General features: G+C 38.0%; 1 long non-coding RNA gene across 1 annotated transcript in view; it reads left to right on the forward strand.

Annotated features, from left to right (window-relative positions):
• Window positions 1-1,908: 1,908 nt before the first annotated feature.
• Window positions 1,909-26,885, forward strand: part of LOC145546789 (uncharacterized) — a 226,873-nt gene continuing 201,896 nt past the window's right edge. Inside the window, exons 1-2 of the long non-coding RNA XR_014083272.1 lie at window positions 1,909-1,992; window positions 24,445-24,550. This is a non-coding gene — a long non-coding RNA (uncharacterized LOC145546789). The remainder of the gene's footprint in view (window positions 1,993-24,444; window positions 24,551-26,885) is intronic.

Here is a 26,885-nt window from a genome sequence, read left to right on the forward strand (position 1 = left end):
GTGTTTTTCATTTCGGTTACTGTATTCTACAGTTATGACTGGTTCTTTTTTTAATACTTTCTAGTTACTTATTAAAATTATTAAAGTATGTTTTAAAACATGTTTAAAATATATTTTCAGTGATCTACATGAAAAGATTTGGCCATTCCAAATTGTTGTGTGTTCTTTTGTTACATTTCCCAAGAGATAAGGTGCTAGAAATGGCCAAACAGGTAGCAACAAATTGCAAACCCTAATGATCTCATCTGCTGTCTGCTTTAAAAGGAAGCTGGGGCCTCCTTGGAAAGATACCAAGGGTGGAGACAAAAAAAAAAAGGAATTGAAAGATTATTTCTATTATTTCTCAAGGTAATAATTGGTATTAAAAAAAAAGAAAACTGCCTTCACCTTCTAGATAAGTTTTGGTGAAATGTCCGTATTGTGTAAAAGGCCATGTTCAGTCAACCTCTTCATATGTCCAATTTAGTCAGTAGAGAGCCCGAGGGCTCTTACAGATATAGAATGATTTCCTTGTGCTGTCAGAGCAGGAAAGTAATAACCCAATGCTTTCAATTTGGATTTGCTCCTTTGGTCTAGTTTTCAATAAAATTATAGCCATAGGCTATTTTTATAAAATTCCCAAGTTGGTACAAAATTACTTTAACCTTAAGAGTTCTTTTCCACACTTAGATTCACCTCAGATTTTTCTATCAGTCTAGGTATAATCTGTGATGGAAAATATTTCCTCTTCACAGATATGAACATAAATGAAGAAAGAGTTCTGAAGTCCTTCTTTCAATTGATTTTTCACTTTAGAAGAATTGTTCCAAACCTGGTGTCTTCATGAAAAAAAACGAGTAATACTCACCTCACTCCTCACAAGAGACAGTGCACAACCCACCTGAAAGAAAAAAAAAAACAACGTTCCCCACCTGGTTACTTATCTTCAGTATTATAGAAAAATGTTTAACTATTGTTGAGTAATACATTATCCCAAAATGTAACAGCATGAAATAATGAATATTCATTATCACACAGTTTTAAGGGTCAAGAAACGAAGACGGTGAGAAATCGGGCTGGTTCTGGCTTAGAGTCTCTGGTGAGGTTGCAGATGCACTTCTGGTGGGAACCTCAGGTTTGTTGGCAGGCTTCAGTTCCTTATTGGCTGTTAGCGGGAGACTTCTATTCTTTGACACGTGGGCCACTTCATAGGCTGCTTGAGAGTCTTTATGACATGGCAATGGCTTCCCTCAGATCAAGTGATGAGAAAGAAAAGAACCCAAGACAGCAACTGGAGTCTGTTATAATCTAATTTTGGAAGTGACCTCTGCTGTAACCTCATGGGTCACACAGCCCAACCCTGACACAGCCTGGGGGCGTCTATACAAAGGTGAGGGTCATTAGGGACCATCCTGGAGACTAGCTGTCACTAATATTAATTCAACTTACTGTTCTGTTATAAAAGAATTGCATATTTTGGTAACTACAGAAATGGAGACTTAGAGAAAAAAATGATAAATATCTGAGATAGTCACTGTGACCCTGTTGGCATATGCACATCGGTCCAGGGGTTTGCTTTGCATGTGTTGATCACATGATACTTATGAAACTGGTTTTTCTGAGTTAATGTTTCAAGTTAACTCATTCCTTCCATTATAGACAATTGTTTTATTATAAAATTTTTACTTTTTGTCCAGAAATAAGACTCCTTCCTTCCTTTGTGTATAAATTACTCCCTTGTACCAGGGCACATTTTGTAACTTAAAAAGGGCCTGGCATGTTCCTATGATGTCAGGGGGCTGTGTGGGCAGGAGCACACTCTGTCCCTTCAACAGTTGTTTTCCATTTTGGCAGGAAACCTTTGGTTGAGCAATAGCGACAGGATAAAGCTTTTTCGCCTGTAGCCTTGGACTGGGGGTGGGGCGCTGAGGGAGTAGAAACTAAGAGGAAAGACAAGCCTAGAACAGGATAAAAAAATCGATCTGGAAGTGCTGTAATGGGTCCACAGCTAAGGTGAGAGGCAGAACACACGGAACTGTTTCCTTCCCACAAGGCAGAATTAATCTTGTCATTTGGTCTGCAGTGTTGTTTCTTTGAAAGCTCTGAAAGAGCCTCCCTAGGTGGCAGCCAGTGTGGGGAGGGGACAGCTCTAATTCTCACCCTCTGAGTGTTAAACTTTGGTGAGTCCCTGTCTCTGCAGGTCAGGACAGGGATGGAGTTAGTGGAGAAGCTATGGGGTATTTTGTCATTTCCCATGGGTATTTTATTTTGCTCTTTGTTTCTGTTTTTGAAAACAAAATTCTTTTTCTTCCTAAAATCTCTGTTTTTTAAAAGATAACAGATATTAATACTAACCATTGACTTCATGGTGAGTTATAAGAGCTAACTTTTATTGTGTGAAGTTACTAAATGTATTTAAAATGTTTTATTTAATGCAACCAACTTGGTAATACTATTATTATCACACTTCTACGGATGAGAAAAGAGGGACATAGCATATTAAGTGCCTTACCCTGAGAAACTAAGCTGGTGCGTTTCAGAGTCTGGTTCCCGTGAGGATCAGAGGAGTTTGGCTCCCAAGGGAGCACGCTCACCAGCCAAGCATGATCACTTCCCCATGTGAAGGTTCTGTGCTAAGCACCATGCATATATTCTCTCAGTTCAGTTCAGTTGTGTCAGACTCTTTGTGACCCCATGGACTGCAGCATGCCAGGCTTCCCTGTCCATCACAACTCCTGGAGCCTACTCAAACTCATGTCTATCGCGTAAGTGATGCCATCCAACCATCTCATCCTCTGTCGTCCCCTTCTCCTCTCGCCTTCAATCTTTCCTAGCATCAGGGTGTTTTCCAATGAGTCAGTTCTTCACATCAGATGGCCAAAGTATTGGAGTTTCAGCTTCAGCATCAGTCCTCCCAATGAATATTCAGGACTGATTTCCTTTAGGATTGACTGGTTGGATCTCCTTGCTTTCCAAGGGACTCTTCAAGAGTCTTCTCCAACACACAGTTCAAAAGCATCAATTCTTCAGCACTCTACTTTCTTTAGAGTCCAACTCTCACATCCATACATGACTACTGGAAAAACCATAGCTTTGACTAGATGGATCTTTGTTGGCCAAGTAATGTCTTTGTTTTTATTATACTGTCTAAGTTGGTCATAACTTTTCTTCCACGGAGCAAGCATCTTTTAATTTCATGGCTTCAGTCATCATCTGCAGTGATTTTGGAGCCACCAAAAATAACTTCTCTCACTGTTTCCATTGTCTCCCCATCTATTTGCCATGAAGTGCTGGGACTGGATGCCAAGATCTTAGTTTTCTGAATGTTGAGTTTTAAGCCAACTTTTTCACTCTCCTCTTTCACTTTCATCAGGAGACTGTTTAGTTCTTCTTTGCTTTCTGTCACAAGGGTGATATCATCTGCATATCTGAGGTTATTGATATTTCTCCTAGCAATCTTGATTCCAGCTTGTGCTTCATCCAGCCTGGCATTTAGCATGATGTACTCTGCACAGAAGTTAAATAAGCAGGGTGGCAATATACAGCCTTGATGTACTCCTTTCCTGATTTGGAATCAGTCTGTTGTTCCATGCCCAGTTCTAACTGTTGCTTCTTGACCTGCATACAGATTTCTCAGGATACAGGTCAGGTAGTCTTGGTATTCCCATCTCTTTGAGAATTTTCCACAGTTTGGTCTGATCCACACAGTCAAAGGCTTTGGTATAGTCAATAAAGAAAAAGTAGATGTTTTTCTGGAACTCTATTGCTTTTTCGATGATCCAACGGATGTTGGCAATTTGATCTCTGGTTCCTCTGTCTTTTCCAAATCCAGCTTTAACATCTGGAAGCTCATGGTTCATGTACTGGTCCAGCCTGAGTTGGAGGATTTTAAGCATTACTTTGCTAGTGTGTGAGATGAGTGCAATTGTGTGGTAGTTTGAACATGCTTTGGCATTACCTTTCTTTGGGATTGGAATGAAAGCTGACCTTTTCCAGTCCTGTGGCCACTGCTGAGTTTTCCAAATTTGCTGGCATATTGAGTGCAGCACTTTCACAGCATCATCTTTTAGGATTTGAAATAGCTCAACTGGAATTCCATCACCTCCACTAGCTTTGTTCATAGTGATGCTTCCTAAGGCCCACTTGACTTCACATTCTAGGATGTCTGGCCCTAGGTGAGTGACCACACCATTGTGGTTTTCTGGGTCATGAAGATCTTATTTTTATAGTTCTTTTGTGTATTCTTGCCACCTCTTCTTATCTTCTGCTTCTGTTAGATCCATACCATTTCTGTCCTTTATTGAGCCCACATTTGCATGAAATGTTCCCTTGGTATCTTGAATTTTTTGAAGAGATCTCTAGTCCTTCCCATTCTGTTGTTTGCCTCTATTTCTTTGCATTGACCACTGAGGAAGGCCTTCTTATGTCTCTCTGCTATTCTTTGGAACTTTGCATTCAAATGGATATATCTTTCCTTTCTCCTTTGCATTTCACTTCTCTTCTTTTCACAGCTATTTGTAAGGCCTCCTTAGACAACCCTTTTGCCTTTTTGCATTTATTTTTCTTGGGGATGGTCTTCATCCTTGCCTCTGGTACCTCTTCAGGCACTCTATGAGATCTAATCCTTTGAATCTATTTGTCACTTCCACTGTAAAATCATAAAGGATTTGATTCAGGTCATACCTGAATGGTCTAGTGGTTTTCCCTAATTTCTTGATTTTAAGTCTGAATTTGGCAATAAGGAGTTCATGATCTGAGCCACAGTCAGCTCCCAGTCTTGTTTTTGCTGACTGTATAGAGCTTCTTCATCTTTGGCTGCAAAGAATATAATCAATCTGATTTTAGTATTGACCATCTGATGATGTCCATGTGTAGAGTCTTCTCTTGTGTTGTTGGAAGAGGGTGTTTGCTATGAACAGCGTGTTCTCTTCGCAAAACTCTATTAGCCTTTGCCCGGCTTCATTCTGTACTCCAAGGCCAAATTTGCCTGTTACTCCATGTATTTCTTGACTTCCTACTTTTGCATTCCAGTCCCCTATAATGAAAAGGACATCTTTTTTGGGTGTTAGTCCTAGAAGGTCTGGTAGGTCTTCATATAACCATTAAAATTCAACTTCTTCAGCATTACTGGTTGGGTTGTAGACTTGGATTATTGTGATATGGAATGGTTTACCTTGGAAATGAACAGAGATCATTCTTTTGTTTTTCAGATTGCATCCAAATACTGTATTTTGGACTCTTTTGTTGACTATGATGACTACTCCATTTCTTCTAAGGGATTCATGTCCAAAGTAGTTGATATAATGGTCATCTGAGTTAAATTCACCCATTCCAGTACATTTTAGTTTGCTGATTTGATGTCAATGTCCACTCTTGTCATCTCCTGTTTGACAACTTCCAATTTACCTTGATTCATGGACCTAGCATTCCAGGTTCCTATGCAGTATTGCTCTTTACAGCATCGGACTTCACTTCCATCACCAGTCACATCCACACTGGTATTGTTTTTGCTTTGGCTCCATCTCTTCATTCTTCCTGGAGTTATTTCTCCACTGTTCTCCAGTAGCATATTGGGCACCAATCAACCTGGAGAGTTCATCTTTCAGTGTCCTATCTTTTTGCCTTTTCATACTGTTCATGGGGTTCTCAAGGCAGGAATACTGGAGTGGTTTGCCATGCTCTTCTCCAGTGGACCACGTTTTGTCAGAACTCTTCAACCTCACCTGTCCATCTTGGGTGGCCCCACACAGCATGGCTCATAGTTTCATTGAGTTAGACAAGACTGTGGTCCATGTAATCAGTTGGTTAGTTTTGGTTTGCCATGCCCTTCTCCAGTGGACCACGTTTTGTCAGAACTCTTCAACCTCACCTGTCCATCTTGGGTGGCCCCACACAGCATGGCTCATAGTTTCATTGAGTTAGACAAGACTGTGGTCCATGTAATCAGTTGGTTAGTTTTCTGTGATTGTGGTTTTCAGTTTGTCTGCCGTGTAATGGACAAGGATAAGAGGCTTATGAAAGCCTCCTGATGGGAGAGACTGACCAAGGGGGAACTTAGCTCTTGTTGTAATGGGTGGTGCCATGCTCATTAAACCTTTATTCCAATTTTCTATTGATGGGCAGGGCTGTGTTCCCTTCCTGTTATTTTCCTGGGGCCAAACTATGGTGGTATTTGCTATGACCAGTGTGTTCTCTTGTCAAAACTCTACATACTTTTGCATTCCTGTACTCTGTAATGAAAATGACATTTTTGGGGGTGTTAGTTCTAGAAGTTCTTGTAGGTCTTCATAGAACCATTCAACTTCAGCTTCTTCAGCATTACTGGTGGGGCATAGAGTTGGATTACTGTGATATTGAATGGTTTGCCTTGGAAACAAACAGAGATCATTCTGTCTCAATGTACCTATAAATAACACTGTGACATTGATCTTATCTTCCACATTTTATTGATGAGGAAACTGAGGCACAGGGAAGTTAGTTACCTTGGCCAAGCTCCCTTGACTGATATGGACAGAGCTTGAATTCAAACCAAGGTTCATCCATTATTCCTCTACTACTCAGAGTTCTTATGTTTCTAGGATTAGGGAATGATTTGTTTTATGGTGAGCAGCTGATAGATGGAGAGTACCTCACATTATTTCCATATAATAAATTGCATAGAAAAAAGGAGTTTGAACAGATCGTATCAACTGTATGTTGGACCTTTTGTTTATTTGTCACGTGACTTCTTGATTTTCTTATGGTTCATTTTTAGTCATGTCATGTCTCAGAGTTATTAGTAGAAGCAATGCTTGTTTATAGAGAAGCTAGCTCTGAAGTGTGATTTTGACAGAGCGAATGTTACTTCTGATATGATGTCTGGATTTATCTGCCTAACTCAGTAAATAGTAGTATATACAGCTCTTGATACAGAATTTTTCACAGGTATGAAAATACACATGTATACACATGCAAATACACACATACACACACAGTGAGAGCACACAGTCTTTGACTGGACTGGTAAGTATGAAATAAATTCACTGATAGGAAAATCTAATTGTAAATTCTGTTTGCCTATAGATGTTCAGGGGGATGTTAGGCCCCAGAGAGAGAATAATGTTATTTTTATATTTTTAATGTTATAAAAAGGACTTTAAATAGTTGCCCTGATTTCATTAATGAAAGAAAGCATTAAATTTCTTTGTAACAGTGTAAATTCTACAATGCATTTTGCTGAGTGGTGTGTTTTTGTGGTCATACTTTCTGTTATGTCTGATGTTTGGCAACATAATACTTGAAATGAACCCAAATAACAGAAAGGACTTTCTACACTTTTCTATATAGAGTATATAACCTACTCTCTATATAACCAAAAGTAGGCTGATAAAGGAAAAGCACTAAGAGTGTTAATGTGTTTTTAAGCCACTACTTTTGTTTTCCATGGATAAACTACAATGAGGTTGGATACTTCAAGTTAGTCATCATGGTAATTATAAAGTTAGAAAATGTTTTCTCCAACATATTCCTGCTTTTCCTTTCTGTTTTCCTTTTGTTCTCTGGGTTACTGACCTTCTCTTTTTTCCCCCATCACTACCATCCCCCAAATACTCCTGCCCTCCTCCCCTCTAGAGGTATATAGGACTGCAGATTGACCCTGGTAATGAAATCCTCAATCTTCAAGCCCTGACTCTGGATCCTTTGCTTGAGATGATTAACTTGACTTCCCTGATGTGCTATCTTTATTTTCAAGTTGGGAAGGATAATAATTAGTTGACAAAGTTGTAAAGATTCTGGAAAGATGCTTATGAAATGCCTGATACATAATAGCTGATTGTTAACATAGTCATTACCAGACTGTCCCCCTAAAACTACATTTCTATTTCACAGTTATTTCTGTTCTCTTCTCTCATCAGTACTCCCATTTACCCTGTGACTTTATGTCAGATTATTGAGGAAATAATTAGACAAACTAATTCAAATATGAACTACCAATAACAATGTGTAAACAAATTAATGAACAGTGTGAATTTGATAGGACACAGATATAAAGTTGTTAATATCTTTCTTTTACAAAATCACTTCCTTCAACCATTCTTTGTAGAATTTCCATTTCTATTCCTTAGTGTTATCTTGGGACAAATTCCATAGCTTTCCTGTCAATCTCAGTTATTAAATATCAGTTTATCTTCAGTCTAAATCTTTCTCTTCCTTTCATCAGCAGCAAGACTTTTGGCTCAAAGGAGTTGGAATTGGAAAGGGATAAGTTCTGATTTAGGGACTTTTCCTTATCCTCCCTTTTTTGAATCTCTTTTTCTTGTATATTGAGGACAGAGAACTGAGATGGGAGAAACAGTCTGTTGAATGATTTTTAATTAGAGTTGGTTGGTCTTTTCCTCTCTTGACTGTGACAGTTGCCTTGGTGATGACTTCTGAGTGAAAGGTAACAAATACTGATTCTCCCTTGGGGTGCGCCTATGAATGCTTAGGAGACCCTGCAGCAGACTTCCTGCTGCATTATTCTCTGCCATAGGATATCTGCTGGGCCTTGAACTCTTCCATCCAGTGAATCTTTATGAGTCTAATTTCAGGCAGGGCAGTTGTCCAAGGTGATGTAGGTTATAGTTTGGGAGCAGTTTTGCTACTGTCTCCCAAGGTGAACCACTTGAGTAGGCATTGTCTAATCTAGGCGTCCATTCCTGAATCCATCACTGTTTAAGAGAATTGTGTTTGTGTTGTCTTTATGTGCCTTCCCTACTTCAAAAAATGTGGCATCAGAGTGTTTGAAAAGTAAAAGAATTAGAATGACTGTAACATAGATGTGAAAAACTGGCAAAATTTGGAACCAACAAAAGCTAAAATATATTTTATACAGGCAAACCAAAATCTTAGGGACTATATACTCTTAGAATTACTAATTGCATCTACTCTGACAGTGTGAATGCTTTGTGCAGAGAAGGAGAATTTTCCTCTTGTGGTCTTTGGGATCCTTATATTTGTGCTACCAAAAAGGTGACACTCATGTTTGACATCTGGGCTACTAGAAATGCCCTAGCCATTTTACACTCCAGTCATATAGCTGAGCGGAGAAGGCAATGGCACCCCACTCCAGTACTCTTGCCTGGAAAATCCCATGGACGGAGGAGCCTGGTAGGCTACAGTCCATGGGGTCGCTAAGAGTCGGACACGACTGAGCGACTTCACTTTCACTTTTCCCTTTCATGCACTGGAGAAAGAAATGGCAACCCACTCCAGTATTCTTGCCTGGAGAATCCTAGGGACGGCAGAGCCTGGTGAGCTGCCGTCTATGGGGTCGCACAGAGTCGGACACGACTGAAGCGACTTAGCATAGCATAGCATAGCATATAGCTGAGTAAGGTTATTGGTGAACCTTTGATACAAATTATTACCACTCTAAAACGAACTGTGAGCCAGTACTCACTACCAGAAAGTTGTTATGAGGAAGTGTGGTTGTACCACAATAGGACTAAAAGTATTCCATTTGTTTGTTTGGTTCTCAACAAGAAATTAAAAGTTCAGATTTCTTTTGTACAGAGTAGAATTTATTGTTATTCTGAAGAGCCAATATACCTTACTCAGAAAATGGGTTACATCTCCATTATGTCAAGGGCAAGATGGAACCGTCTTTGTCCCATTAGTTAAAACAGATTTTGCTTAAAAGCAAAAGAGGATTTTGTACACTTAATGGTCTGTGTGTGCACTGATAATCTAACAAAGTACAAGCGCTCTCATGAAGCCATTTTGACACCCTTCAGTATCAACAGCTTCTTTGAAAACCACCTATCAAATGTAGTCAGGACTTGTGATTTCCTTCTGCGTCAATAAAACTGTTACACTTAGGGTCAGCTAGCTCTAACTACTAACCACTTTTTCACTTAGAAGATGAGTCTCCTTTTGGACAACAAAGTCTCTTTTCATATCAGGAAGCATTACATTCCCTTTCTCTGTTTCCTGTTTAAACTGGCAGTTTTCCCTATGTCTGTACTTTTGTCAAATACCCTTTGTCCTCTGTATAATTTATTTCCATCAGGCATTCTCTTCCAGTTGCTTTCCTGAGATTCATAAGGTATTAATATTTGTCCAGCTGTTTGTAATAAGAGCCTCAAAAATGGATACAAGCTGCTGCCCAAATGTACACCTGCTCCAAATAAGAGAGTGAGTCAGGGCTCATTGTGCAAACAGTCCTCACAGCAGCATCTTTCCTGTTGTACAAACATCCCGTTTTTCTTACAAGTACTCTGTGGTTCATTCTTTTTCATTTTCCACACCTGGTGAGTATTGGATATTTAATTAGTAAATCTATACATTTAAAAGCCGATTTTTGACTCGTTGTCTGAATTGACAAAATAAAAAATATAGCTGTATACAAACCATGAGGTCTAGAAAAGGTAGGAAAAATATTATTTCAGCAAGTTTCAAAACCAAAAATTATTCCACATAAGCTATAAAATCAGTGTACATAGTCTCAAAAATATTAATAAAACAAAAATCTGGTTGACATTTTCAATGTTGTTGAAGTTTTACAGATTCTTACACTAACTCCAAAAGGGATGATTGCAAGTGTGTGCATACTCAGTTTCTCAGCTGTGTCTGACTCTGTGACCTTCTGGACTTTAGTCCACTAGGCTCCTAAGTGCATGGGATTCTCCAAGCAAGAATGCTGGAGTGGGCTACCATTTCCTCTTCTGGGAGATCTTCCAGACCAGGATTGAACCCACGATTCCTGCATTGGCAGGTGGATTCTTTACGGGAAGCCTGTAATTGAGAGAATGAACTTTAATAGTGCTTTTCAAAAGTGTTTGAAGCTTCTTAGTAAAATAGCATAGGCTTCTCTAGGAATATTAAATAATTTTTAAATATAAAAATATAGAGTTTTTCAACATAGAAACAGTCTGACATCTTAACAAGGGGAAAACAGTCTATCAAATTCACTGGGGGAGTACTGAATACATATTTCAGCTGAAGGTTGAATGGTCAAATGTTAAAATCACCAAATGGCCAAGATAGATAACATACTATAGAAAAAACATGTCAAATGCAAAAATAAATCTGAAATATTATTAAAGTCAAAGAATTGAAATCTTGTTATAATTTTAGTAATTGTGCTTTAAGGCTTAACATTCTAGAACAGAAACATTTTTTCAGCAATGGCAGCTGGTAGATTGCTCCTATGCTAATTATACTGCATATTAGTGAGGCAGGCTAAATAGATATTCATTTGTCTTTTTGTAAATTGGGGTAGAGTTGCTTTACAGTATTGTATAACAAAGGAAATTAGCTATATGTGTACACCTATCCTCTCCCTCTTGGACCTCCCTCTCACCCCTCCCCCTCACCCCTCCCCCATCCCAGCCATCTAGGTCACCACAGAACACAGAGCTGAGCTTCCTGAGTTATCCAGCAGGTTCCCACTAGCTAGCTGTTCTACACATGGCAGTGCACATACATCAATCCCGATCTCCCAATTCATCCCCCACCCTCTGTGCCCAGATGTCCATTCTCTACATCTGCATCTCTATTCCTGCTCTGCCAATAGGCTCATCGGTATCATTTTTTCTGGATTCCACATATATGCATTAATGTTTGATATTTGTTTTTCTCTTTCTGAGTTATTTCACTCTGTATGACAGACTGTAGGTCCATCCACATCTCTACAAGTGACCCAGTTTCACTCTTTGAATGGCTTGAGTAATATCCCATTGTATATATGTACCACATCTTCTTTTATCATTCATCTGTTGATGGACATTTAGATTGCTTCTATGTCCCAGCTATTGTGAAGAACTGCTGCAGTGAATGTTGGGGTACATGTGTCTGTTTGAATTACAGTTTTCTCAGGGTATGTGCCTAGTAATAGGATTGCTGGGTCATATGGTAGTTCTATTTTTAGTTTTTTAAGGAAACTCCATACTGTTCTCCACAGTGGCTGTATCAATTTACATTTCCATCAACAGAATGAGGGTTCCTTTTCTCCACACCCTCTCCAACATTTATTGTTTGTAGAGTTTTTAATGATGGCCATTCTGACCAGTATGAGGTGATACCCCATTGTAGTTTTGATCTGAATTTCTCTAATAATTAGTGATGTTGAGGATCTTTTCATGTGCCTCTTGGCCATCTGTATGTCTTTGCAAACAAAACAACTGGCAAAGAATTAATCTCCAAAATATACAAACAGCTCAAGAAGCTCTATATAAAAAAAATTAACCTAATCAAAAATGGGTGGAAGACATGAATAGGGATTCATTTTCAATTGAGATTGTGGAGGAACAAATTCCTTTGTTTAGATCCTATGTCTAGGCACAGCTGCTCTAACAATGTGACCAAGTTATTAACTCCCCTCCATCGACTGTTACTAACTTTCCCACCTCTGAATCTCCTGGACTAGATGGTGTTGGAGAGGCAATGCCAATGATGTAATCACCCAAATTGATGCTCTGTATCCACCTGAAGAAAATTCTTTCTGAATATTTTTCAGAAGCAGTCTTGCAATTGTGAATTTCACATATTTTAATATCTAATACTTTCTTTTTTAATGAGTTATAGTTGATTTACAATAATATGATTCAAGCATACAACATAGTGATTCATAATTTAAAAGTTATATTCCATTTAAGTTATTATAAAATATTGGCTATATTGCCTTTGCTGTACTAGATATCCTTGTAGCTTATTTATTTTATACATGTAAGTTTGTATCTCTTATTCCCCTCCCCTTATTTTGCTCCTACACCCCTCCATCTCCCTAATGGTAACCAAGTTTCTTCTCTGTCTTTGAGTCTGTTTCTGTTTTATTATAGTCAGAATTGGACACAGGGAGAAGTTGCAGTTTTATTTCTTAGATTCTGCAAGTGATATATGTATATATCATATCTTTACTCATTCATCTTGTTGAGGGACACATAGGTTGCTTCCGTGTCTTGACCATTGTAAATAATGCTTCTGTGAACATTGGAATGTGTGTATTTTTTTAAATTAGTGGGTTTTTTTTATAAATACCCAGGAGTGGAATTTCTCAGCCATATGATACTTCTATTTTTATTTTTTAAATAAACTTTCATTCTTTTCTTCCTATTTGCAATATTAATTTATATTTCCATTGACAGTATATGAGGACTCCCTTTTCTCTACTTTCTTGCCAACATTTGTTATTTGTGGTATTTTTGATGATAGCCATTCTGACAGGTGTGAGGAGATGTCTCATTGTGGTTTTAATTTGCATTTCTCTGATTAATGATGTTGAATATCTTTTCATATGCCTTCTAGATAACTATATACCTTCTTTGGAAAAACGGCTATTCAGGTCTTCTGTCTTTTTTTTAAAAAATCCACTTGCTTAATTTAAGTATTGTTATCCCAGCTTTCTTTTGATTTCTATTTGCTTGGAATACCTTTTCATTCTCCTCACTTTGGTTTGTGTGTCTTTAGATCTAAAGTGAGTCTCTTATAGGTAGCTTATATATGGGTTTTTGTATCTACTCAGCCACTTCGTGTCTTTTGATTGTAGCATTTGGTCCATTTACATTTAAAGTAATTATTGATATGTAGGTTCCTATTGCATTTTGTTAATTGATTTGGAATTGTTTTGTAGGACTTTTTGTTCCTTTCTTCTTCTTTTGTAATTTGATAATTATCTTTATCGTTATTTTTGGATTTGTTTTTCATTCTTGTGTGTGTATCTATTATAGATTTTTGGTTTGTGGCTACCATGAGGTTTATAGGTAGCAGTTTGTGTGTGTGTGTGTGTGTGTGTGTGTGTGTGATTATTTACTGATTTTAAATTTCAAGTGCTTTTAACAACTCGGCATTTGTACTCTCCTGCCCTCGTGATTACTGTTTCTGATATTTTTGTATCTAATTTTTTGTGTATCCCTTAACTGCTTATTGTGAATACAGATGACTTTACTATTTTTGTCTTTCAATCTCCCTACTAGCTTTTTGTGTGGATGATTTCATACATTTACCTATGTTTGCCCTTACCAATGACCTTTTTCTTTTTGATTACCATGTGTCTCATTGCTTCCCTTTCTTTTTCACTTAGAGAAGCTCCTTCAATGTGTCTTGCAAAACTCGTTTAGTGGTGTTGAACCCTTTTAGCTTTTGCTTGCCTGTGAAGCTTTTGATTTCTTGATCAAATCTGAACAAGACTCTGGCGAGGTAGAGTATTCTTGGTTGTAGGCTTTTCCCTTTTATCACTTTACTTTAAATATGGCATTCCACTCTCTTCTGCTCTGCAGAGTTTCTGCTGAAAACTCAATTAATAGCCCGTGGGAATCCCCTTGTATATAACATACTGCTTTTCCCTGATGCTTTTCATATTTTTATCTTTAAATTTTGCCATTTTAATTACAATGTGTCTTGGTATATTTCTCTTTGGTTTAATCCAGTATGGGACTCTTTGCACTTTCTGAACTTGAATGTCTATTTCCTTTTCCAGGTTAAAGAAGTTTTCAGCTACTATTAATATGTCTTCAATTATGTACTTAACCTCTCTCTTGCTCTTCCCCATCTGGGACCCCTATAATACAAGTATCAGTACACTTGATGTTGTCTCAGAGGCCTCTTCAGCTGTCCTTATTTCTTCTCATTCTTTTTTTTTCTTTTCAGCATCAGTGATTTCTGCTACTCTGTCTTCTAGCTTGCTGCTCCATTTCTCTGTATCATTTAGTCTACTGTTGATTCCTTCTAGTGTATTCTTCATCTCTGGTTATTCTTTATATTTCCTAAGTCTTTGCTATAAACTACTAACTTTGTGCTCTCTGCATCCATTCTTCTGATTTTTTTGATCGTTCTTACAATTATTACCTTTAAGTCTTTCTTGGGTAGGTTGCCTGTCTCCGTTTCACTTATTTCTTCTGGAACTTTATCTTGCTTCTTCTTTGCAACATGTTTCTGTCACCTCATTTTGCCTAACTTGCTGTTTTTATTTTGTATTTTCAACTGATTGTCTAGTTACATGTCCTGACCTTGACAAAGTGGCCTTTTGTAGGAGTTGTCCTGTGCTTCCCAGCCGTACACTCCCCTCTTGTCACCAGACCTAAATGCTGCAGTGTTTGCCCCTGTGAAGGTCTCTTTTTTGTGGCAGGCTATGTGGGTGGTCTGGTAAGATTGGCTGGCTACCTGTGTGGAGGCTGCTGGTTGGTGGCACAGGGTCATGAAGTGGCTGACTGTGGAACCCATGGGGATCCTGGGGATAGTGCTGGTTACTATTGGGTAGAGTTAGGGTCCAGAAGTCTCCAAAGCTGTTGCTCACCAACTGATGGGTGAAGCCAGGTCCTCGAGTTAATGCTAAACTACGGCAGGTGGAGACATGTCCTGGAGTCTGGTTGTAGGGCCCAGGGGTCCCAAAGCAGGGTTTGATCACTGGAGGGTGGGCTGATTCTTGAAACGGTTGGCTGCAGGGCCCAGGGTGTCTTGAAGCATGTCTTGGCTGAACATCTTATATAAGTACAAGACAAGGCAGTTTAAAAATCTTGATAACATGTAGCTGATTTTTGCTGAGGTCGATTTTCATTGCAGTTTTACATTTTATGATGATTGCTAGTATCTTAAATATTCAGCTATTCACAATGAATTTAAAACAGAAGGATAGACATGTTATACAACAATAGTAAAATGCAAATATAGAATCTAGGTAGTAGATACACGGTGTCATTGTAGTATTTTTTCTCAACTTTTCCTTATGTTTTAAAATTTTTATAGTTAGGAAAAATAATAATTCTAAACCAATATGCCTTATACTGTATGTCAGGATCTCTGGGAAAGATACTGAGATTGCAAACAAAAATTACATTGGGAGTGCTGAGATACAATGCCTGCAAGGGATGGATAAAACAAAATTGGGCACAGGGAGAAGTTGCAAAAGAGGCTTCAGCTGATGCTAAGGAGTGTTTTGAAGCTGACATGACTCTTTAGAATACCAGCTGAGTCAAAGGGGCCAAGACCTTTGCAACCCAATTTAACCAGTTATAGACACATTCCGCCTGCAGGAAGTGGGTATAAACTTGGATAAGACAGTTTCCTTCAGTGGGAGGCAACTCATGGGAAAGGACCCGGCAATGAGCCTCAGCAGTCAGTGCCTCTGGCTGCATGAAGAATGAACCACAGTAATCACTGCACCATATTCATATTTTGATGATGTTAAAATGACTGTTTGTAAAGGTTACCTACATAATCAAATATTGTATGTCTTGGCTTTTGTGAACAATGCTGCAATGAACATGGGGATACGGATACCAATTCTTTTTTTCTTCCTTTCTTTAACTTCTATGGATAAATACTCAGAAGTAGAGTTGCTGGATCATATGATAGTTTTATTTTTAACTTTTTGAGGAATCTTCATACTGTTTTCCATTGTAGCTATGCCATTTTACACTGCCAACAACAGTGCACAGGAATTCCAATTTCTCTACAACAGATGATTTCTTACAACATTTTTTTTGTATTGACTTTTAAGTGGTTCAGTGAACCCAGATATTAATTGGGTAGCATAATTGGTAGATGCCTGGACATCCTTTCTAATATATGGCTGCACTAAAAATCTCCAAGTGAACAAAAATGATGGCTTTCCTTTGTTTGTACCAGAGTGTATGTTGAGGAGCTATGGAGTTATAATTGCTACTCCAGAATCAATAATAGAAAGCTCAAAAGTGTTGTAGTGACATGTTTATGGTTATTTAAAATTATGATGAAAAAACAGAAGCAGAACCTTGGCTTTAGATGTGAAACCTTAAAGTGAAAAGATTTGTGTGTCAGAAAATTCTGTTAATATTATTGCTAATAGCAGGAAAAAGACATACAGTATTCCCTGATGAGACTGTCAACTGACGCTTCAAAAATAAGAGGTTTTTCTTGAGCACAGAAACAGCCCTAGGCATCATTTAAATCACTGTGGAGTAGTATGACTCAGAAGTCAGTGACTTCTGAAAGTACACATGTTATTTCTTCCCTTCATGATTGAGTCGTTGCCTAACAGAAAAGTCCAGTTAAACAAGCTGATGTTCTTGGGTGTTACTTTTGTCTGGGAATCTCATTTTGGAAATAAGTACAGGGTCATTGCTAATGAACTTCACCTACTGTACAATGTCCCATGTAAGATCTTTCTATCAGCACTGCTGACATTTAAACGTGGGATATTGCAATATTGGTGACAGTTTGAAAACAGGATGCTAGAACTCAAGAGACTATGTCAGCTGATAATTGCCAATTGAGATGTAGTGCTGACCTGTTGATAAAAATGATTGCCCAAGGCACAGTGAAATTACCTTGGACCTTCTACCTCCCATGATGAAATAAACACTAATACGTGAGTATAGCATCTCTTTGAGTATGGGAGTTGTTCTTATTCTGAAATAGGGGTAAAGGAAGAGCTATTTGAAATGATGTTAATGCTAAAGTGTGAGGATGTGAATTTCCATCCCATGGCCATAATTAGCAACTGTAGAAATGGATGATCAGAAGGGACAATCAGGAACAGAGGAGGGTAGCTACTTAACATGAATGCTAAGGCTGAAGCCAGTTTTCAATGGGATAAACCTGAAGAACTGAGAATGACCAGGAAAGGTCAGATGCAGGAAAAATGAAATAATCATCACATGGGTAAATGTTTTTTAATTGCCTGACCATAATCAAAAGTGGGGGGTGAAAGTTTATAGGTAAGTATGGAGCTGCTGATTACATACTAAATAGTGGTTAGATGATTAAGATTTGCTTAAGATACCTCAGAAATGAGGGAGGGAGGGAGGGAAAAAATTCTGTAATGGAACCTGGTGATATTGCTTATCTAAATCCTGGCCTAATAAATGCAGGGCTCATATTTAGAGTAATTTCCTTTTAACTATTGGGGAAATATAATTAAATGTAAGATCTTCTCTCAACCTAGAAACCTCTCTCAAAGGTAGTGAAGAAAACAATTATTGAATAAGCATAAGAATATGATGTATGTCACAGGCAATCCACTAAATGGCAAAGACAGAAAGAAATATTACCCTTTTATAGAGTTAAGCAGTCAGAGTCCATTACATACATGTTCTCAAGATAAACAGTAATTAATCCTCAGGTGAGAGGACTCGACAGCACTGTTTATTACACGTGGTTCTTCCTAGATTCATCTGGTAATTGGGGTGACCATCTGCACTAACTAATTGGATTCAACCAGAAGAAAAATAACTTCTCATATCTTTATTTCAGGAGATAGTTTTACAGCTTGGAAATAGGCACTCACTGCAGTTAGGCTCCTACCCTGCCATAGAAACTGGGAGTTGGGCTTTATATCTTTTTATGTTTCCATTTCAAATAGATGTCTTTCAGGTCCTCAAGGAAGACATTCTTGGTCATTAAGTTGGCAGAAGTCTTGTTCTAATTTTCAAAAGGTTTATGTACCTTTTAAAGAGGAGAGAAAGTACTTACAAATGCAAATTTTCTAAAGAAAATGCTCTGAGAAAAAGAAGTGTATGTAAATCTGTTCCCTTATTTTTAACAGAGAGAATTAAGCCTCATTAATTTGTATTTGTCTTTATACTACTCATAAGACACATTTCCGGCAAACTCCATCCTCTGATACAAAAGCTCTTGACATTTCTGAGTGTTAGGACTACTTCTCATCATGCAAAAATTCTATAAACCATATCTCTGTGATATTGTTGTTTTATTCACTAAGTTGTGTCTGACTCTTTGTGACCACATGGGCTGTAGCCCGCTAGGCCCCTCTGTCCATGGGATTCTCCAGGCAAGAATACTGGAGCAGGTTGCCATTTCCTTCTCCAGGGGTTCTTCCCTGATTCAGGGATCAAACCCAGGCAATCAAACAGACTCTGAATCTGGATACTCTTTTAGATCAACTTGTATTTTTTACTCTAAGTATTATCTACACCCATTTTAAAATGAACAGTATCTCTGTATGCAAAGCATAATGGTTTGTCTAATAGTCAAAATATATTCCTTGGAGGGTTGTGGAGGACATTTGAGGAGCCTGTATTGGAAATGGTATATGTAGTTTCCTCCAACATCCCATCGTTCAGAATTTAATCCCATGGCCCTACTCAACTGTAAAAGAGGCTAGAAAATAGAAGTTAGCTGTGTTCCCAAGAGGAAATGCAACTGTATTAACCTGTCACAATAGACATATGGATGATCTTCTATAATCCTCCCTGAGAGATAAGTACTCTATCCTCATTTAGAGATTTGAAAAAAAAAATAATCTGACTCTCAGAGAGATTGAGCTACACAACCAAGATCACAAAGCTAGTGATTATGTGGCATATCTAGGGCTTCACCATAGGTGTTGTGTGATTTTCTCTGTCATTTTAGGGGCTGGAAATTCCAGACAGCAGCAATCACTTTGATGAGGCTGACTTGGCTCATAATTTTATCAGTGCTTACACATCAGTTAAGGGTGCATATGGACCTTGGATTTGAATATTTTTTAATAGTTTGTTAACATAGTATGAGTTTTCTTTATAGTCCAGTCCCAAAAGGGAACAGCTACCCACTCTAGTATTCTGGCTTGGAGAATTCCATGGACTGGATAGTCCATGGTGTTACAGAGTCAGACACGACTGAACGACTTTCACTCACTCACTCCCAATAACTCTGTCTTCTTTGATCTTACCAATAACAGTATTTCAGTACTTTTCAATAATAAGAATAATACAACCAAACTCTTTTCTGCTTTTCCATCAACTTGGAAAACAGTTAAAATCTTAGCTCATTATCTGAAGCACAATCTTGTTGATTAATGTTTCTAATTTGTTTCACTTGTGTCACTTATTTTAATAGAGACATGAATTGTACTTGATTGTTTTCAGTTGCCAAATGCTGATTCTTTGGAAAGAATTATGTCTATCAATTAAGGATAATTAAGGAGAGTATCACAATAATAGACTCAACTTGAATCAGTGAAAGTGTAAGATAGAGTTCAAAGTCTAGTCAGAGTATTCATAGAAAACACCAGCTGGTGGGTATTATTTATGTGGAATCTTGGTTACCTGGTCCTCAGGTTTGTAGGTCTAGAAACTGTATGAATTGGCCCCTAAAAAAATCTCATTCACCAAGTAAATTCATGAGATATTGATGAGTAAAATAATCCTAATTCTTTATTTATAATAAACTATGCTACCTCAGGTACTGGAGCACCAATTACCTTTATCTGGAACATAGCTTCTTCTTGTTAACACATTGAGGAAACACAGCTATAAGCCTAATAATTTTATGGAAAATAAAAAAATATGAAATGTTACTAGGTAGTTTCAAAGGGACATTTTGTCTAAGGATTAAGACCTAACAATTCTTCCACATCACATCTAAAAACAGTAATTATCCCCTTGGGAATGGAAAGCACTTGTACATTAAATATACATTTCTATGCCTTGAAGAGAGTTGGATAATACATGACCAAATTCACATTAACTCTTTCAGCATTTTCTGAAATTTATGTATGCCGTCCAGGTCCACCTGTTAATATAATCTTCCTTCAGAGAGATCACAAATATTGATGAGATTAGAATATTCTGCAACCAAATTTTTTTAGAGTAGCAGTATTTTTAGTGGAAAGAATAGAATTTGAAATTAGGCAAATCTAGGATTAGGTCCATTTAACAGTCATTTATCTGATGAGAACACAACATGAAATATTTTGCCTTTTATGACTGATCACTTTCACTATACAAAACTAGACAAAAAAGAACTATACAAAAAAAGATCTTCATGACCCAGATAACCACAAAGGTGTGATCACTCACCTAGAGCCAGACATCCTGGAATGCAAAGTCAAGTGAGCCTTAGGAAGCATCACTACTAACAAAGCTAGTGCAGGTGATGGAATTTCAGTTGAGCTATTTCAAATCCTAAAAGATGATGCTGTGAAAATGCTGCACTCAATATGCCAGCAAATTTGGAAAAGTCAGCAGTGGCCAAAGGAATGGAAAAGGTCAGTTTTCATTCCAATCCCAAAGAAACGCAATGCCAAAGAATGTTCAAGTTACTGCACAATTGCACTCATCTCACACACTAGCAAAGTAATGCTCAAAATTCTCCAAGCTAGGCTTTAACAGTACATGAACCGTGAACTTTTCAGATGTCCAAGCTGGATTTAGAAAAGGCAGAGGAACCAGAGATCAAATTGCCAACATCCACTGGATCATTAAAAAAGCAAGTTCAGTTCAGTTCAGTCGCTCAGTCGTGTCCGACTATTTGTGACCCCATGAACTGCAGCACGCCAGGCCTCCCTGGCCATTGCCAACTCCTGGAGTTTACCCAAACTCATGTCCATCGAGTTGGTGATGCCATCCAGCCATCTCATCCTCTGTCGTCCCCCTCTCCTGGCCCCAGTCCTTCCCAGCATCAGGGTCTTTTCCAATGAGTCAACTGTTCGCGTGAGGTGGCCAAAGTATTGGAGTTTCAGCTTCAACATCAGTCCTTCCAATGAACACCCAGGACTGACCTCCTTTAGGATGGACTGGTTGGATCTCCTTGCAGTCCAAGGGACTCTCAAGAGTCTTCTCCAACACCAAGGTTCAAAAGCATCAATTCTTTGGCACTCAGCTTTCTTCACCATCCAACTCGCACATCCATACATGACTACTGGAAAGCAAGAGTGTTCCAGAAAAACATCTACTTTTGCTTTATTGATTATGCCAAAGCTTTTGACTGTGATCAAAACGAACTGTGGCAAATTCTTAGAGATAGAAATACCAGACCACCTGACTTGTATCCTGAGAAATCTGTATGCAGGTCAAGAAGCAACAGTTAGAACTGGACATGGAACAACAGACTGGCTCCAAATCGGGAAAGGGGTACGTCAAGGCTGTATATTGTCACCCTGCCTATTTAAATTATATGCAGAGTACATCATGCAAAATGCCAGCCTAGATGAAGCACAAGGTGGAATCAAGATTGCTGGGAGAAATATCAGTAACCTCAGATACGCAGATGACACCACCCTTATGGCAGAAAGCAAAGAACTAAAGAGCCTCTTGATGAAAGTGAAAGACGAGAGTGAAAAAGTTGGCTTAAAGCTCAACGTTCAGAAAACTAACATCATGGCATCTGGTCCCACCACTTCGTGGCAAATAGATGGGGAAACAATGGAAACTGTGAGAAACTTTATTTTGAGGGGCTCCAAAATCACTGCAGATGTGACTGAAGCCATGAAATTAAAAGACACTTGCTCCTTGGAAGAAAAGCTATGACCAACCTAGACAGCATATTAAAAAGCAGAGACATTACTTTGCCAACAAAGGACAATATAGTGAAAGCTATGGTTTTTCCAGTAGTCATGTATGGATGTGAGAGTTGAAATATAAAGAAAGCTGAGCACTGAAGAATTTTGCTTTTGAACTGTAGTGTTGGAGAAGACTTTTGAGAGTCCCTTGGACTGCAAGGAGATCCAACCAGTCCATCCTAAAGAAGATCAGTCCTGAATATTCATTGGAAGGACTGATACAGGAAGCTGAAACTCCAATACTTTGGCCACCTGATGAGAAGAACCAGCTCATTTGAAAAGACCCTGATGCTGGGAAAGATTGAAGGCAGGAGAGAAAGGGACAACAGAGGATGAGATGGTTGGATGGCATCACTGATGTGATGGGCATGAGTTTGAGTAAACTCCGGGAGTTGGTGATGGTCAGGGGAGCCTTGGCATGCTGCAGTCTATGGGGTCGCAAAGAATCTGACACAACTGAACAACTGAACTAACTAACTTTCACTTAGCACAATGTCCTCAAGGTTCATCCATATTGTTACATATTGCAGAATTTTACTTCTTTTTAAATCGGTAAATAGTATTCTACTGTACATACGTACTACATAATCTTTATATCTTCAGCTGTAGAACATTTAGGTTGTTTCTACACGTTGGCTACTGTGATGTGCCTGTAAGTGTAGGAGTGCTAATATCTCTCTCAGATCCTGATTTCAATTTTTCTGGATAAATACTTAGAAGTAGGACTGCTGCATCATATGGCAGTTTAATTTCTTATTCTTTGCGGAGTTTCCCTATTGTTTTCAACAGTGACTGCACCATTTTTCATTTTCATCAACAGTGCGCAAGTGTTCCAGTTGCTCCATATCTTCATCAGTATTTAATGTCTTCTTTGGTAATAGTCATCCTGACAGATGTGTGCTCATTGTGGTTTTGAAGCACACTTCAAGGTGATTAGTGGGGTTTAGCATTCTTTCATATACCTGATGGCCATATGTTTGCTTTTATTTAAGAGATGTCTGTCCAAACCCTTTGCCCATTTAAAACTTGGATTATTTGTTTTCTGCTATTGAGTTGTAGGAGTTATTCATGTATTATAGATATTGACCTCTTATCAGATATATAGTTTGGAGATATTTTTTCCCATTCTGTCCACTTCCTTTTAATTTTGTTGATTGTTTCCTTTGCTGTGTAGAAATATTTTAGTTTGAGGTAGTCCAACTTGCCTATTTTTGCTTTTTATTGTCTGTACTTTCAGTATCAGATCCATGAAACTAATGCTAACCAGCGTTCATGGCCTTCTCCAATTGATAGAAATTGACTAGAGATGAGACAAGAAATTTAGGCAAGGCTTACTGGGGCCCCTGCTATAGCAGGGAGGGAATGAAAATGAACAAGAGCATCCCTTGCTTGCTCACTCCCTGAGGGGGCAAGCTTGTTCCTTATATGGGATGAGGTTAGCAGTGTGTCCAGGGGTTGAGTTGGAGGAGTGGCTTAGGTGTTGTGCCCACTCTGCAGGTGGTGTTGAGTACAGGGGCCATGTATAGTACCTTGTTTTTGCTCCCAGCTTTTTAGAAGTGGCATTTGGGATTTTTTGGTCTTTTTGTATCTTTTGTCCAGAATTTGCCCCATCTGTGCATGTTCACAGTTATTTTCAGTCTCTTATAGTTTCTTTGGAGGGCTTCCCTGGTGGCTCAGTGGAGAGAACCTGCAGGAGATGCAGGTTCAATCAATGTGCCTGGAAGTTCCCTTGGAGAAGGAAATGGCAACCTACTCTAGTACTCTTGCCTGGGAAATCCCATGGATAGAGGAGCCTAGTGGGCCATAGTACCTGGGGTTGTAAAAGAATTGGACACGACTTAGTGACTGAACAACAGCATAGTTTCTTTGTATTTTTGTTGTTTGAGGAAAGGTTTGTCCAGGTGCAATCATTGCAACATTTGCAGCAAAGTGTCCCAGGTCCCAGCCTATCTCATCACCATTGCTGAGATCAATATCATGAAGATTTTCACCTATCCTTCTTCTAGTAATTTCATGGTTTCAGGTCTTACTTTCAACTCTATAACCCATTGGGGTTAATTTTTGCATATGGCGTCAGATAGGAGTTCAATTTATTTCCTTCACATGTGGCTATCAAGTTTTCCCAGCACTGGAGAAAGAGACTGTCCTTTCTATGCTGTAGATATATAACACTTCTCTAGAAACCTCAGAATTTTCTGTTGTTGGAACTTACTATAAATTCCTCATGTCTTCTTTTCCTTTTCTAGTTATCTCAAGGACCAAAGCTGTTTGAATCACAGCCTGAAACTACCGAGGGATTGTTCCTTCTCTGCGTTCCAGTGAAAGCCAGCAGTCATCCTTGTCATTCAGTAAGTAAGTCAGAGTACTCTTTTCTTAATGTAGAATATGCTGTTTCCAGAATCTGAAAATGTGAACCAGACATCGTGTGCCTCTCTTTGGAGGATCTGAGATGCCAAATTTTCCTCTTTATTTTGAGGGGATGGCACAGCATGCCACAGGCTCGTGTTGCCTGAAAACTTTATGAGGCATAATGTTGAATCTTTGCAGAGCGCATTTTCCACTCCTGGAGCACGTTTGTCTTACCTGAGCCTCTAATTTTTATTTTAATCCAGTTAACATAATGTCATTGATACAATCGCTGATGTAATATTGTGTGGCACGTTTATATGGCTCTAGTCACTTTGGACTATTTTCAAAGAAACTATATAAATTTGCACCAGCCTTGGGGTATATGTACAGTGTTGTCCATTCTAGTTGAATGTGAACTATTTCTGATCCTACTTATTGATAGGGATGAAAAATAATGCATTCATTAAATCAACAGCCACTTAACATGTACTGGAGGCTGTGTTAATTTGCTGTTGTATAGATTCTGTATTTGACACAGAAGCTGAAATTTGGACCTTTACTTGGTTTGAGTTTCTAGATTTATTTGTGGGAGTCAGACTTTTGAATTAAGTGAAATATTATGGGGACCAGTATGTCTGTATATTTTATGTCATAAGTGTGGTACTAATCTCTTTGATTCCTTTGACAATATATTATTAGTTACTATTATTTACTATCTTGACGAGAGGTAGAGGGGCAGTTCTAGAGGCTTCCACTTCATCTTTTTCTTTGTTATTTCTCTTATGATACCGTTTAAGGAACTAATGTAAGCATTCTACCATTTATTAACTATGTCTAGTACAATTATACATTTAGGGACTGGAGAGTAACTTTTGGGTATGACCACAAATATGAGCTGAATCTGCTGCAAGATAAAGTTTATATCCTAGGTAACATATATTCATATTCTATTAGGGGACAATGGTAGCATTTTAGTCCCCAAATATCAGTGCCAATATAGACCCCATATACAAATATCTCTCAAGGTTTGGAGGTATTTTCTTTTCTCCAGTACATGCTTAACTAAGTAAATGGCTTTAGATTTCTTTCGGGAAGAATGGAGGAAATTACTGGTGAATATACTTATCATAGTTTTGAGTGATCCTTCCTCATAGGAATCCAGATTTTTCTTTAGTCATGAATTCTGAATCTGAGAACTTGCTTATGTACAAAAATATGAATGGGATCAACTATATTTTTTCACTGAATATTTTCCACATTAATTATGAATATTATCCAAAATACAGAGAAATTGAAAGAGTTATACGTGGACACTCTTAGGCTCATCACCTAGATTATACAATTGATATTTTTCTATAATTATTTATCAACTAACCGTCCTGTATTCATTTCTTAATCAATATATCAAATAATTTCTTATGCTTTCACAGTAATTTGCTTTATCAGTTCCCTTAAATATTTCAGAATGTATACCCTCATCTAGGACTTATTATCTATGTTAAGGTTGTTTTCCATGGTATAGTTCCAAGCACATCCGTACAGTAGGAAAATAACTGTCACATTATTTTCATTTCACCCTCTTTTTTGTGAATGTCTACACTGTTTGAATTGCTTGTCAAAGAACTTTTAAATCTTTGTACCTAGAAAACAAAAGGGGACAACAGAGTGCCGAAAACAAATGCCACTTTTGGTTGAGAACAAAACTTCTGCTTTAATAGAAAATAATAGAAAAATTAAGCTATTCTTTTTACTTACGTTGACCAGCTTGACAAGCAAAGATCTTTTCTAAAGTGAAAAATGTGTCTTTATTTTCACTTGTGTTAGATCCTATTTTCTTTGATACTTAACAAATTTTTTTGGTCTATTTATTTTCTATTTGTCAAATTATGAGGAATAGTGAATATTAAAAAGGAAATAGTTGTGTTTCAGGTCAAGCCACTTATTGATCATACAAAGCTTGGCAATAATAAGTAAGACAGAGTAGGTCTTGATGAATTTGGGGAATTTGTTATTTGAAGATTTTGCTTTCAGTGTAGCTTGTTAAGAGACAGGTAGCTCTTTTCTCTAAATAATATAAGCCAATAGGAAAGAAATAACAGTAATATGAATAGAAATAAAGAGATTTGTGGTGGCCTAAGTTTTATCTTTTTTCCTCCATTACCTGTCATAATACTAACTCTTTCCTCTCCATACACAGTTTGTTTGGGGATTTGGATAATGTGGTATAGATTAAGGATGTGGGCTTTGTACTCACATAGACATAGATTTGCAAATGGTTTTGCTGTTTCCCAGCTGTGTATTTAAGGAACTCTCTCTCTAAAATTCTTTTTATTTTTCC

This window comes from Giraffa tippelskirchi, chromosome 1, assembly GCF_054371585.1.
Source record: "Giraffa tippelskirchi isolate mGirTip1 chromosome 1, T2T-mGirTip1v1.2.pri, whole genome shotgun sequence".
NCBI lineage: Eukaryota > Metazoa > Chordata > Mammalia > Artiodactyla > Giraffidae > Giraffa > Giraffa tippelskirchi.